Raw genomic sequence first — 12614 nt, forward strand, 5'->3', positions numbered from 1 at the left:
GACTAAACAGAGACACTGGATTTATGGATTATTACAACAATCTGTAACCCACAAATCCCTTTTTTGTCCTATGACTGCAGAGGTAAAAACTCTAGCTTGAATGGTCTGACACAGGGTCCACACAGCTCACGTGAGTGCCTCCTATTGGGTGTTTGTGTACCAGCTCTTCTACAGTCCTCTTTTTCAGGTGGGTTTTTGGTGACTCAGCCCTTTAGCCAAGTCACACACAATTCGTGGGTGAAACAAAACAGACTCCTTCCAAGGTAATCAGTCCAACAGGTCCTATCCTAGTACCCTCACTGGTCTTCTGCAGCACTCCCTGGGCTAATTCTCAAATAGTCCCTGCTCTGGCTTGGAGCAGTGCCCCCAGGACTTCCTCCCTGGAAACTCATCGCTCTGTAACGACCCCCCACTGACCCCAGCTAAGTCAATTTTTCTGTTCAGTTCATCCCCATTTTGGGATCTTCAGCCTCTTAAAGTTCAATATATATTGACCCCTTTGGGGTCTTCAGGCCCTTCCCTGGGTCTATGTAAACTCTCTTCTCAGGGCACTTAGCCTGCAGCTGGTATGGGGCTCACCCACTACAAAGGGTCCCAACCCAGGGACCCTAGAAACACCAGCCACTTGCTGCATCCCTTTAGCTAACTTGTTGCTTCTACTGTTCTCTGGGTCATTTCCCTGGGGCCCCAGCACATTCAGCTTCACCCTTACCTCAAACTGAAGTTGTGCTCGAGTCCCAGCTGCCAGCCAGGAGAACCTTCCTTGCTCCCTGGGTCTGTGCCAGCAACTGCTCCGTCCAGACACTGTAACTGCTGCAACCAGCCAGGAGCACTGTCCTTCCTTCTCTGGCTCCAGCCAACAACTGAATCTGTTCAGCCCCAGCAGCTCCTTTTATATGAGCCTGCTGGGCTCTGATTGGCAGCTTCCCTGAAGCCTCTCTACTCTAATTGGCTGCTTCCCACATAGTCTCTCTCAGCAGCTTGGAGAACTCACCTCTTCTGCTCTTTCCTTGGGACGTTGTAGAAATGTGAGGCCTCCAGCAGGAGGTCTTTGGGCCTAGTACACCCTGTCACAGGCCCCTTATATTATGTACTAAATACTTATGCTAAACAATCTGTCCAACCTTGTATGCAGCTGTGATGCTCAGAGTACCTTTCGCAGACCTGAAGAAAAGCTCTGTGTGACTCGAAAGCTTGTATCTCTCACCAACAGTAATTGTCCCAATAAAAGACATTACCTCACCCACTTTGTCTCTTTAATATCCTAGGAACAACACAGCTACAACTATACTGCATACAAACTATGAATAGTCAGTTAAAAGGGGAAGAAGACTCAGTACTTAAACTTATTAATTTTGCTAACCAGATACCTAGGAGTTCACATTTCATTTTTACTGAATATATTATCCACAAGCACCTAATGGAAAGAAATTTCTCCAATATAGACTTAATTAATCTTTATTTAATTTCTCTTAGGTCCACATCTATTATTAATAATTATTTATATTACAGTAGGACTCAGGAGTCCCAATCAAATACAAGGTTTTAAAAAGCAGAAATTTTTTAAAAAGAAACCTTTTGATACTTATCCATTATAGACAGAAAAATAATCACAAGCTTAATTTAAATTAAAACAAAAACCAAAAAAATTACAGGTAGTTTCTAAATCTGGATTGGCCAAGTTAAATGAGTCTCAGCATGTGTCAACATAAAGTCCCACTTCCCCCAGTTACTGCTGAAGTAAGCTGTTGTCCTTGGGCCTTTCCACACCTCAAACAGATATACTGTGTATTACAAACATCCCAAACAACAAATTACTTTTTGTCTATGAACAAACAACTCTATAGTACAGTGATCATATAATTCATAGCAGCTCGGGATACCAATGAAGACCATTACTGAAAATGTATTATAGGCCAAACTGCAGAAGTCGTTTCTGATTGCCATTAAAAACTTCCTAGTAAAAATCCTAAACAGAATTATAAGGGAAAATGAAATTCAGAACCAATACACAAGTCCTAAAAACACTATCTTAATTTCACCCTAGTGACCAATTGGCCATAATAGAGAAACTGTATCTATGACATGATGCATTGCTTGATCATAGAGACTAATCCTTACTGATTTCAATTGAAGCACTAAAAGGAAGAGACAATGTTCAGGTTTACTGATGCTGAACAATTATTGTACTAGTGATATGTCATAATACCAAACAGATGTTAACAATGGTTTTTATTGCTAGACAGTGTTTTTCCCTTCTCTGCTACAAAGCTTAATAATAGGTAGGATAGAGGTAGAAGTTATTGTCTAAACATTCCATATCTATGGCCTCTTTCTAGTCAAACCCACAAAATCAAGATAATTCAGAGATAAGACTGCCATACATGGCTATATTGTGCCTACGCACTCGCATATGAATGTGGCTCTGTATCAGAGAAATCCACAGCACTTAAGCATTACAATTATTTTTAATAAAATAAACTGTAGCCAAAATGAAAATCTGTCAGTCAGATTTTTGCCATGTTCTTGTAAGGCAAACTTAAACCCTAGAAATCTGGATTCATGAAATAGTGGCCACACTAACTATAGCTCCACAGTCCTTTAAAGAGGATTTTTAATTTCTCATATATCCAAAAATATTACCCAGATTCCTCATTATTCTGCTTTAAAATCCCTGACTAAAACCAAATTCTGAGACTTTCCAAGATTGAGATTTCATAATAAAAGCACTTTTCCCATATCTCTACCAGATCACCTGAAGAGTTATAATGCCTACAATAGCCATATTTGTATATCTAGACAAGGAATTGAAGTTTTAATTTATTGGATGCTTTTGTGTTATCTGGCATAACCCCCAACTTCAAAACCAACACAAGCTTTTTTCTTTTAGCACTGGTTCCTAAAAGGAACAATGACTACATGTTTAAATGCAAACAATTATTTGCTTAAAAACAATTTGAGTACCATTTGAATGATTCTCAATTTAAATTTATACAGATGTGACATTGTATAAGGTGATCTACCCTCAAAGCTACACCAGGAACTGAAGTGACGTCGTCTCCCATTTTGATAGTTTTGCTTACATCTTGCTTCTGTATATAAAGTATTGCCACAGACCCTGTGATTAGTATGGGTGAAAAATTATGTCTCCCTTGTATCCCCAAATGCCTAGAGAAGAGATTTTGAACAATTCTCCCCACCCATGTATTTGGTCTCGCTCACTCAGCAGTCCTCCTTTGGTCTATGTAAAATAGTTTGGACCCTCGTATGTTTAATTAAATCTTCATGCTTGTTGGTCTGACAACACATCCCTAACAATCTGTTTCATGAGCTCTCTCATAGTTTATTTTTGCAGTTGAACATAAATACAAATGATTAACAGACAATTTAAACCCACTTATGTCTTCTTATAAAAGTAGAATTCCCTGCTCTGGGAGCCACGCCCACTTGCACCACAGAAGCAGCCACTGGATAAAGATTTGGTGCCCTCAGACTCCTTCTCTAGAACCCTGAACATTGCATCACAGTCCCAGATAAACAACTTCCAAAGCTCAAAGACCCACTATAAACTAGACCAAAAAACCCCCCAAAACATTAACAATATGCAGGAGTGTCTAGGTAATGCCCTAGACCAGAGAACTTTATTGTTATAAGAAGATACATTAATGGTAATTTTATATTGTCTATTCTCACACAGAATTAATCCTCTCGTCTGCAGAAATAGTTATTAGGCCTCAGCAAGCAGTCTACCCAAGAAAGAAGTGGGAAGGAAGAACTGAAGCACACAAGGAGACAGTCAAGGAGGACAGACCCACTACATAATCCTACAAACAAATGCAGCATCTGAAGAAAGTATCACAGTGTTAGGTGAAGGAGTGTATAGATTATCATGTGGCCACTTGGCAGATCTCACCATAGAATGCTCTGTTCGTTTCTGTTTAAGAGAAAGAGACAAATCTTTGAGAGAAGGAGGATAAAGCTTTCCAGTCTTCCTGTAAGACTCAGGATAGCAGACCAGGCTTAGAGATCCTTGTTTTTACCACCAATGAAAAAAACAAGGCAACTGATTGCCTAAAAAGCTTTGACCTATCTTTGAGAATTTGATCATTCTGCAGGTATCCAAAAGATGATATCTGAACTTTTTGAGGTTAAGTGAAACTACTTTAGGTATCAGAGTAGCAGCCGTGTTAGTCTGTATCCGCAAAAAGAACAGGAGTACTTGTGGCAAATAAATTTGTTAGTCTCTAAGGTGCCACAAGTACTCCTGTTCTTTTTACTTTAGGTAGGAACTCTGAAGTAGTTTCAGGTACTTCTTTTTGTGGAAAAGACTACAGTAATGGGATTTTAATGTACAAGACATTCAGGTCACTAACTTTCTTGGCTGAAGGACAGAAATCAAGAGACAATTTTAACAGAGAAAATATGAGGATGAAGTAGCTATTTGTTGAAATGGCTCGTCCATACAATGGCCAGGCACAAGGTTAAACATCACTCCACAACAGGAGTTCTAATAAGAGAAGAGAGTTTGTTACCTGTTATCAGGGATTAAAATAAAATGCTGGACTCCTTTTGTAGAAGTGACCATGAGCGATCTCAAAGCTGCTCTTTGACCTCAAAGAGTCATGGAGGCTCAGTTCTTGCTGAATCTGACAAACAAAAATCAGAGAGAGGTTTTAGTTGAGACTGATTAGATCTTCAGGATACATTCAATTTCCTCAAACTGAAAAACCAACAATAACAAGAACTTTTCTGCATTGGAGCAGAACCTTCAGCAAGTCATCAGACAATCCAAACTGTTGGTGATCTATCCTCCCAAATTCCAAGTTTTTGGGGGATGTGTCTGGGTCTTGCTCTTGCTATGGGCCCTGCAGTAGGAAAACTGAGAGGAAACGTCTCTTTTATAGTCAAGTGCCAGAACGCAGCTATCAAAAACATACTGGCTCTACCTAACAATTCCCGTAATGGTTCTCAAATATGAAGCTAAAGAGGAAAGACATACATCAGACACGCTGATCAGCCAAATTGGAGTACCAATGTGACAGAGTGGGAATTTTCTGTAATATTTTGTATGAATATTGTGTTAGCCTCAGTTTCCCTTATATTCTGCATTGTGAACTAGGTGGAGGGAAAAGTTTGTTTACACTCTGCAGAGAACCAGAGATGCACGTGACAGCTGTCTAGCTGTCTAGGGCCTGTGCTCCATGTCCATGGGGAGTCCGAGAAGACAACGGCCACTCCAATTGCCTGGATATTTGGTACCTAGCCACTAATGCCCTTAATGGTCTAGACCCCTAAAAGAAGCCAGTTATGTTTGCCTGGGAACAAGAACAAAGGACTGAGGAGGCACCTGGTGGCGGGTTGTTAGGAGTGGGCTGCGGAAGTTTGAGATTCTCCTGAACTCGAACAAAGGAGTCATAGGGCTCTGGGTTGACCAAGATGGACCATGCTGTATTTTTCTGTTCTCTGTGCTAACCAAGGACTTTCTACACTGTGTTCCAGACATCTAATAAACCTTACTGCTTTTACAACGCTGGCTGAGAGTCACTGCAGATGCTGAAGGTGAGGGTGTATTGCTTCCTTTGGGTGTACAAGTCTCTCTCAGGAGTCCAGCTCAAGTTGACTCACTGAAAGGAGCTCACGACATGAAGCAGGGGTGCTGAAAGCTATGAGGTCCAGTCTGAGGAGATGGTGAAGCCAACTGACTTATTCTGGTGAAAGAGCAAGATTCTGGGGCAGGGGAGGGGGGTGTCTGGCACACTGAAGTGGTCCTCCCAGGTACTGTTCCAGAGTACTTGACCTGGGGATTCATGACAACCTATAATGGAAAAGTCTTTCTCCCAGTGCAAAAATATTGTTTTCTTAAGATAAGCATATCTATTTAGAGAGTGATAACGGGGAGGAATCTTGGGTGACACATACAACAATTTCCTGCAATATCTTGGACAAACCTTACTGAATTAAGTTAAACTTTATTGAATTAAGATTAAGTATTTTAGGAGTTCATTGCATTAAAAATGCAAATGTTTATTATTATTGTTGAATAGTATGTAAATATCTCTAAGGAGAGAGACCCGACTAATATAAACCTTGGGAAATGTTATGGGCTTCAAAGCACTCTTTGAAACAATGTGCTACACAAAGTTAAATGGGATTCCTAGGAAATACTTGGGTGGAGGGGAACACAACTTCTCACCTCCAGAGCCATCCTTTTGAAGCTGCATCCTGAGGAGAAAGCCTTTGACAGCTGATCACCTGTTACATGAAGATCAAACCAGAGGCCCAAACTGGATAAAGAGTGAAATCACAGATTCATGGAGGTGCTTGTTGTGAGTTAACACTGTTATGAACACTTGCAACCACAGAAAAACCCCTCAATGGGTTTCTCAATGGGTTTGAAGAACTGCTCATGATCTAGAGCCCTTGCTGGGGGTTAACTCTGGTAAGTTTATTAGCATGCACATAGGTTCTTTTATTATTTTAATATGTTTTCTCTGTAGCACTTCTATCTTAAGAATAAATGTGCTTGCTTAGAAAGAGCTGTGTGGTAACTTAACTGTGGGTAATTATACTATTTATAGCCTCCGAGGAGAAAAGCAAAGTACAGAAACAGATCTGTTTAAGAAGTCTGCCTTGCTGGGGACAAGGAACTGTGCAACCTGGAAAAACCCTGGTTAGGAGGTGACAGCTGGGGAGCCGGAAGCCTGAGAGTGGGTGCCCTTGCTGGACCATGGAGGGGGAATACAGGCAGAGTTGCCCTGAACTGTGATACTTGAGGACCAAATGCACCTGCTCAACCAGTCAGCTTGTGTGTTAAGATACTATAGCTAGACTCATAGATACGGCTGGAGACCACCTGCTTTGATGTGGCAGCACATGGTGATCTCTTTCATTAATGAGCGCTCTTAGAGCTATTGTATTTGGGACTACAGAAAGTCTGATTTACCTCTTAGCCCCTGGAATGGAAGCATCTATTAAAAAACATTTCAATCTGATGTAATAACAGAAAAAAAGAGTGTGCCTTACCCGAGTCCTTAAAAATTTTGTCCCCAGGGCAGAAGTGTTTTGCCTTCTCATTCTGAGGACATAGGTGATTTACTAGGAACTGAGTATCAGAGGGGTAGCTGTGTTAGTCTGGATCTGTAAAAGCAGCAAAGAGTCCTGTGGCACCTTATAGACTAACAGACGTATTGGAGCATGAGCTTTCATGGGTGAATACCCACTTTGTCAGATGCATGTAGTGGAACTGAAGTACCCTTTGACTTGTGTCCATGAACTTGTTTAGAAGACTTGGTCTTCAAATACTGCCTAATACCAGAAACTCCTGGAGATGTCATCTGCATTCCAGGCCACCACCTGAAATGTCTCCTACTATACTAGTAGAGTGGATAAAAGGTTCTGAGCATCTGACTATAGGACAGGCTGAATAGTACAGACATGGAAGGGCTACATGAAAACATTTGAAGTCTGTAAATATGCATTGACTGGTTAACCTGATTCTGCAATTGAAGAATAGAATTGAAGCCTACAAATCAAAGTGAATCTCTCAGAAGCATGAATGAGCTATCAGAAGGAGAAGATCCCATCAATGAAACACACTGCACCCATTCTTAGGAACGGAAAGAAATAACTATAAGCTGTGAGGCATAGGAAGCAGTACAACATCTTAGAAGCTTATTCCGTTTCAAGGAGAATCTTTTAAGTTTAAGTGCTCCTGGAAAATTAAGGAAATTAATACTCTGCTGAAATTAAAGATAAGTAAGCAAGGAGATTAAATGAAGGGATGAGGAGCTGGAAAGATTAGGTCTCACATGAAAACTTATGGTTTTGCTCCTGACTATAATGATGAACTCGCCTTCGTGTCCCTGAATATGGAGAGCTTACTTAGGTTGGCAGACTATCAAGGACTTCGCAACTTCACTTCCACAGCTTTCAATGGTACATGGGTCAAAAGTAACCCTAAAAATAGAGGAAGCAGGGAGACTGTCACATAAAAACCGAAGGGCTAGAGGTCAAAAATTCCCCTCTGTAGCCTGCAGTCATCACAGAACCAGCAAATTGGGGCTGTGACACAGAATCTCAGGGAAGGAGCCTGGAGCGTGCCTCCTCTATTAGGAGGGTGGTGAAACACTGGAATGTGTTACGTAGGGAGGTGGTGGAGTCTCCTTCCTTGGAGGTTTTTAAGGCCCGGCTTGACAAAGCCCTGGCTGGGATGATTTAGCTGGGAATTGGTCCTGCTTTGAGCAGGGGGTTGGACTAGATGACCTCTTGAGGTCCCTTCCAACTCTGATATTCTATGATTCTCTATGATTCTACATCTCTATCAATGGCTGTTTTGGTGGTGACTGTGGTCATGATTACCCAACAGTTGTTTCCCTAGACCAGATGATTCACTGTGAGATCAGCACTAACATGCCTCATCTACACTAGACGTCGACAAAAGTCAGATTTCATCAACAAAACCGTGCAGGTGTATACACAATAATGCTCCTCCTGCCAATTTAACTCTCCTGCTATGCTGACATAATAAAACCACCTTGATGAGCAGTGCAGAGCTTTTTGCGACAAAATTAGAGCGATGCCATGTCAGTGTAGACACTGCGCTAAGTGGCCTCCAGGAGGTGTCCTAAATGCCCATCATGACCACTCTGCTAAGCAATTTCTATTCTGCTGCCCTGCAGCTAGGTACACAGGCATGTGCCCCTTCCACTATAAAGCCCCAGGAATTTTTGAAATTCCATTTCCTGTTTGCTCAGTGTGGACAGTTCACATTGGATCGTCCCAGCTGACCATGCAAATGGGCTCCCATATGGAGTCCACTGGAGTGGCTAGATCTGTTGGGTTTCTGGGGAGAGGAGGCTGTGCAGTCGCAGATCTAATCCACCCATAGGAACTTTGACACCTACAAACAGATTGCTTGTGGCATGGATGAGAAGGGCCATGAAAGGGACATGCAGCAATGCTGTGCTAAGATAAAGGAGCTGAGGCAGGTGTACCAGAAGGCAAAGGAGGCCAACTGTTGCTATGGTGTTGTGCCAAAATCATGCTGCTTCTATAAGGAGCTGCATGCCATCCTTGATGGCAACCCCACCTCGACAAGCCCCATGGATACTTTGGGAGGTCTGGAGGCAGCAGCCAGGAGAATCAACTCTGAGGACAAAGTGGTGGACGAGGAGGTCGAGTTGGAAGAGGATGTGGGACAGGGGACAGGCTCGTCCAGTGGTGTGGGGAGCCAGGACCTCTTTTTGATTCTGATGGGGTCTAGCCAGTCCCAGCAGTCCAGGTCTGGCATGCCTGAAGCAGGAAAGGGGAACTCCGGTAAGTACTTTTTCTTTGATAGTGCATGGTTACATGAGGTAGAGGTGTCACATGGCACATGTGGCAGAAGGGATAGAAATTATCAACACTAGGTACTGTTAGCCTCTGCTTTGCATTCCCAGTGCAGCTACGCAGTGGAGCCATGCAGAAAAGTTTGTTAATGCAAACCGAGATCTCTTGGGAATCCTCCATAGAGATCCCTAGGAAACTTTCCTGCCTGCAGATACTCTGCAATCCTCTGCTGAAGGCTCCTTGGCAGAGCTGCTTTGTTCCTTGCCCCATTGTAGAAAACTTTGCCACACCAATCAGCAATTACTTCTGCAGGAACATAAGCAGCACACAGGCGTGCAGCATACAGACCCAGTCTGAAGCTGCACACATGAAGGAAATGCACCCTTGCATCTTCAGTAACCTTTAGTAGTGTGATTTCAGCTTCAATCGCCCCCCCCCCCCCCCCGCCGCCTGTGGAAAATGGTGCCAGTATTCAGAATACAGTCCTCATGTACTGTACTTATCCCCTTCTGAAATCACCTAGACCCTGTCTTGTCTTGCACCTCCTACCCCAACCCAGGCAGAACTCACCATATTTAGCACTCAGGCCATGCTGCGTGCTTGTTAAATGAAAGTGAGAAAGAGGTGTATGTAACTTTTATGATTCAAGACTGTGAGTGCGCACACAATACTGACTCTGTGTATAGTTTCTTTTGCTTTTGCAGATTGTGCTCTTGAGGGCCAGCTTCTACACGCTGGCGGAGTGCCTCCATCACATAAGGAGGAAAATGAAGAGGAGTAAGAAGGACACGTTTCAGGAATTGCTGCAATCATCAGATCAGGCTGATAGCAAGCACAGAGCGTGGAGAGAGACAATAAACGAGAAACTGCAAATGGACGGCCAAAAGAGGAGACAGGGTCAGGAGCGGATAATAAAGTTCATGGAAGATCAAATAGAGATGCTGAGGTCCCTGACTGAGCTATAGGCAGAACATATGCATGCTTGACTCCCCCTAAAGCCCATGCAGAACTGCATTCCTTGCCCTCCCCAAACTCCCCACACACATTCCTCTCACGTCCCCGGCCCGTGGCAGTACCCCTTGCACTCCACTCCTAAGGATATTTTCCATAATGACACCTGGACTTACATGAAGCTGTGAGATCCTCACTTCAGCGAGTGCTGTTCACTGTCACATCCCTTGTAAGAAATCATAGAATCACAGGACTGGAAGGGACCTTGAGAAGTCATCTAGTCCAGTCCCCTGTACTCATGGCAGGACTAAGTATTATCTAGACCAGTGGTTCTTAACCTTGACTGCAGCCTGCACCCCTTTGGTTCTCAAAATATGTTCTCGCACCCCTGATCAAAAATCAAAATGTTCTCGCACCCTTAAACCTAAAAAATGTTCTCGCACCCCTTAAACCTAAATATATTTTTGTTTGTATATTACAGTAACAGTTTAAAAATGTATAATGTTAATAAATACATAGGTTTGATGAAACAAAGTAGTTGTACTTATGTGCCTGTGCTTAATTTGTGTTTTCGATGATTTACCTTCTAAAAAAATCTAGCATGTCTCGCATCCCCAGGGGGTGCGTGCACCCCAGGTTAAGAACCACTGACCTAGACCATTCCTGACAGGTGTTTGTCTAACCTGCTCTTAAAAATCTCCAATGGTATTTATTCATAAAGCATATCATGTGAGGTCTCTACTGAAAGTTTGTAACTTATCAATACTCAATCACTGCCAGATGTGTGTACAGTTGATATTTAAAGAATAATGTAACTATGTTGACAATTATGCCCTTGTGGTCTTGTAGTGAGTGAGAGTCACCAGGGAATAATATGTCTCGGTGATGGCCCATTCAAGCTGAAGGGAGTTGTCACTCCTCTGCGGCTAGCTGATTATGTAACATATTGCTCAACTGTCTACCTTTGCACCAACCCAGAAAAGTCAATGGAAAACCATCAAAGACAAACTATAAACATTGAAACCGCTTGGAAGCAAAAAGGAATATATGACTGCGAGGTAATCACCCTGTGCATGAAAAGACTGATTCACATATCACAGGGTAGAGAAAGACACACTGCATCCATTCACGGAGGAGGTACCTTGATGAACGGGTACGCTTCATGAAAATCTGAGTCATAGCTCTCTGGAACTAGCAAGTGCTGTGAAAGACTGAACTTTAGGATCAGAATCCACATTATTAGATAGGAAAGGTACTTGTCAATAAGTGTAGGCCCTTGTTCATGTTTTATGATTTCATTTTATATGTAACTATTGGTATCCATCAGTCACATTTGCTTTTATTGAATCTCTATTCTTTCTTAAATAAATTTCCTTTTGTTTTTCTATAACTGAACTCAAGTGCTGTGTGCGATACAAGAGTGGTGGTAAGGTAAAACTGGTAAACTGGGATACACTCTTTCTTTGGAAACAGTGGATCTGGAATTTCTGTGGGTATACAATGGTCAGGGACTGGATACCACAGGGAGATAGTTTCCAGGGATTTAAGGAGAGGCTGGTATAACCAGGCTAAAACAGGGCTGGTACAGAGCTAACACCTAGCTGGCACCTGCAAAACTTCCTCATGCTGGAGGCAGGTGGCAACAAGATGACTCACAGCCCTGGGTGCCCTGAGAAATGTGACAAACATCTAAAGTAGTACTCAAATACAAAGAAGTGTCTGCTGAACAGAATCACTGTTTAGCCCTCCTGCTGGGCTGGACTTGCTTTCCTTGCCTGCAAATCGCCATCTCCTGCTCTCTAACCTGCCTCCTCCCTGAAGGTACCACATGTCCTTCAAGCAGCACAGTGGGCCGCTTGTGAGGCAGCTGGATACCAGCAGATGCTGCCACGCACATGGCAGAAATAGGCGGGTGGACCAACAGTCCCGGCCCCATCCCTTCCCGAGGCAGTCAGCTTTGGGGTGGGGACTGGGAGGCGAGACCCCTACTTTGCAGCATAGTATTTCCCATAATTCTTTGTGCATTGCATTCGATTGGCTTATCGGTGGCATCTGCATGTTCGAACAACTTTATTGGTATGCACAGTGTTAACATATGGTGAAGCACAAGTTTGTTCGTGACCCTTTCATACATTCTGGCGACCCACTTTTGGGTCGTGACCCAAGGGTTGAGAAACACTGCTTTAAATGATCACATACTATTTTTTCCACAAGACCCCTAACTCCTGCTACCGGCTCCACTGGTGACATTGTGACACAAACCATTAGTGCCAATTGGCAAAGAGTTCACTGTTCTTTACAAGCAACTCCTGTCAAACTCATTATACCGGCACTGC

The 12614-nt window shown here is 42.9% G+C and overlaps 1 protein-coding gene across 4 annotated transcripts in view; it reads right to left on the reverse strand.

Annotated features, from left to right (window-relative positions):
- Positions 1 to 12614, reverse strand: part of CTBP1 (C-terminal binding protein 1) — a 417525-nt gene that overhangs the window by 389194 nt on the left and 15717 nt on the right. For 3 of the 4 annotated variants that reach the window (XM_054029794.1, XM_054029795.1, XM_054029801.1), the window contains exon 2: positions 4533 to 4646. The exons of the other annotated variant lie outside the window; for it this stretch is intronic. The gene's annotated coding sequence lies outside the window, so the exon portion shown is untranslated. The remainder of the gene's footprint in view (positions 1 to 4532; positions 4647 to 12614) is intronic. 4 annotated transcript variants of the gene reach the window in all.

Source organism: Malaclemys terrapin, chromosome 5 (assembly GCF_027887155.1).
Source record: "Malaclemys terrapin pileata isolate rMalTer1 chromosome 5, rMalTer1.hap1, whole genome shotgun sequence".
Lineage (NCBI taxonomy): Eukaryota > Metazoa > Chordata > Testudines > Emydidae > Malaclemys > Malaclemys terrapin.